The sequence below is a fragment of the Myotis davidii genome, unplaced genomic scaffold (assembly GCF_000327345.1).
Source record: "Myotis davidii unplaced genomic scaffold, ASM32734v1 scaffold902, whole genome shotgun sequence".
NCBI classification, from domain to species: Eukaryota; Metazoa; Chordata; class Mammalia; order Chiroptera; family Vespertilionidae; genus Myotis; species Myotis davidii.
Genome location: NW_006293951.1, coordinates 3,654,492 through 3,657,455, shown reverse-complemented (window position 1 = coordinate 3,657,455; position 2,964 = coordinate 3,654,492).

Sequence of the window (2,964 nt, the reverse complement as noted above, 5' to 3'; positions counted from 1 at the left end):
CCAGCCCCGTGCGCTCCTGGTGACCGGTTGTTTGGATGTGACGCCGTTAGGGCATTATGACCACAGGCCTTTTATGATATAGATACTCTTTAAATTAGTTTCTATTTTCTTAGATTTGTACTTACAGAAATTCTTGGTATTGGCATCAAAATTTTTTCTTACTAGTTGGCTTTTCTGGACCTCTGTTTTCTCATCTGTAAAATGAGGACAACCTTAGCGTTCATTAAAACCTTTAGTTTTAAAGTAGAGTCATTTTGCCCACCTGGCATGGCTCAGTGGTTGAGCATCCTATGAACCAGGAGGTCACCATTCAATTCCAGTCGGGGCATGTGCCCGGGATGCAGGCTCCATCCTGAGTATGAGGCGTGCAGGAGGCAGCGGACCAATGATTCTCTCTCATCATTAATGTTTCTCTCTCTCTCTCCCTCTCCCTTCCTCTCTGAAATCAATAAAAATATATTGAAAACAATAATAATAGTAATAAAGTAGAATAGTTTTAAAAAGCCAATGTCATTTTTAAAGTGCTGAGCACAGAGCCTGGAACAAAAATACTCAGTAAATGTAACCTGGCATCTCCCTCTAAACCAGTGGGACTTGTTCAGAAGCGCTTCCCAGTGCTGACACCGCACCCTGTACTCACCCCGCTGAGCGCTTCCTACTGTGCGTTCCAAGAGTGCAAGGTACCTGAGAGCAGGGGTAGCGTGCAGTCCACCTGCTGTGGAGTAAGAATTCAATCTTTATTAAACAGGTGATTGAACAAATAAGTAACTTTGCAACATACCGCTGTTTTATGGAATCATATTCCTTTTCCCTGAAACAAGTGTTCTCGGTTTCTCCCACCCACTAGTAATTTTTCCCAAAATGTTCTGATTTGATTCTGCTCCGGGAGAACCTCTTTCTGCTATTTCCTTGTAGTCTTCGTTACCTATCCTGTTAGGGCAGGCACGTAGCTTCTTTCTTACAACAGCTAAATCTAAATAACTTAGCCTGCCTTCCTTACAAAGCCCTGCAAGCAATTTTATCTGTCCCCACCCATTTCCGCACGCTCAATAGTTTGGTCAGTTTGAGCATTCCTACTTATTTTCTATGGAGTTTCAACATGATTAAGAAAATACAATTTGGGGCTGAGAATCGTGGGTATCCTACTGAATGGGAGAGGGAAGGAAGAACCTAGAAGTCCCCAGGTAACACCAGGGTGTCTTTTCTTTCCCATCAATGACGAGGCACGCTGAATAACTTGACTCCCGAGGGAGGACAGCCCATTCTGAAAAGCACACCACTCCACGCGATGAAGGGGAGAGGAAACATGACCCTGTGGGAGAGGAAGCAGCCGCTCGATAAGCATGTAATATAAGACAGTCCTGGCCGCTGTCATCCTCCTTCCCTTTGGACCGAGGAGGAGAGGTCCGGAGGCCCGCTTTCTCTAATATTTCACCAAAATGAGCTCCTGAAAACAAACAGCCCCCACTACCAACCCTCCACCGCTCTACGGTCTCTAGAGCAGCGATCTTCAGGTATTTTTAGTGTAAGCTTCTCATTGACATGCTGTACACATACAGAGCAGGACACAACTGAGTATCAAAAATGAGTCTCTACACTTAATTTTAAAAAATATAGTATACACATATAGCACTATGCTAGTATTATTAAAACGTTAAAAATAAAAGAAAATAGATCTTAAGAGTTTTCATCACAAGAAAAATATTTTTTGTAACTATGTATGGTGACGAATGGTAACTAGATTTATTGTAATCATGTCGCAATATATGCAAATATCCAATTATTGCTGTATACCCCAAACTAATATAACATTATGGGAATAGGGGGGAAAAAAAAGAAGAAAAATACACAGAAATAGGAGCTTTAATTTTTACTCCATCGATTAGCCTTGCTTACTACTTGGGAAACCACAGTGGCACAGATAGTAGCGACAGGCTACAGGCACAACCAGATCAATCAGGGTCTCTAGGGAGGGAATGGAGTGGGAGCTTGGAAACTTCTGGCCTCAATTGTATGACATCAATTTAATCTCCAAAAACACAGAGGACAGACGCCCAGGCTGGCCCTAACCTTCAGGACTATGGCCACCATCTTTCTGTGACAAGGCTCTAACAATGAAAAGACTGTGGTATGGCCGAAACCGGTTTGGCTCAGTGGATAGAGCGTCGGCCTGCGGACTTCTGAAAGGGCCCAGGTTCGATTCCGGTCAAGGGCATGTACCTCAGTTGTGGGCACATCCCCAGTAGGAGGTGTGCAGGAGGCAACTGATCGATGTTGCTAACTCTCTATCCCTCTCCCTTCCTCTTTGTAAAAAATCAATAAAATATTTTTTAAAAATTATCTTGGTGAAAAGGAAATAGAAATGGGTTCTCCAAACATTTTAAATGTTTCTAAGGCTTATACTTAAGTGAAAATAACTATTTAGCTGACTGTGGATAAAGCAATGGATTAACTTCAGTTTCAGCTCCACAACTAACTGGGTAGGTAAACTGAGGGTGCTAACCTGGAGGATCACAGTCTCAGAGTAGCATGTGTGAGTAGCGCCCCCTCGTGGACATTCATATCGTGATATGTATGTGTTAAAGGAAGCAACATAGAAAAGTTGATGTTTATTTAATAGCAAAGGGCTTACTTAGTTCTTCTGACACTTTATATGGCAGCCTCCTCAATAATTCAGTTTACTGGGAACATATGAAATGCTTTGAGTTCAGAAGAAAATGGAAATTATGTTGAACTATAACAGATTTCTTCGTTTTAACAACTGACAGATTGGCATCCCCAGGAGGTTCTCTATACAGCCAGATATTTCTGCTGCATCCTCATCACTGGCTTATTGGGAAAAGAAAGTGTTACAGAGACCTGAAATCTGTCCAATGGCGAGTTTAAAAAGCAGAGTCTCATCGCCCCCTGCAATTGTGCGTCCCAGCGGCACAGTCTTTGGCGCCAGTCTCAGTAGGACGGGGC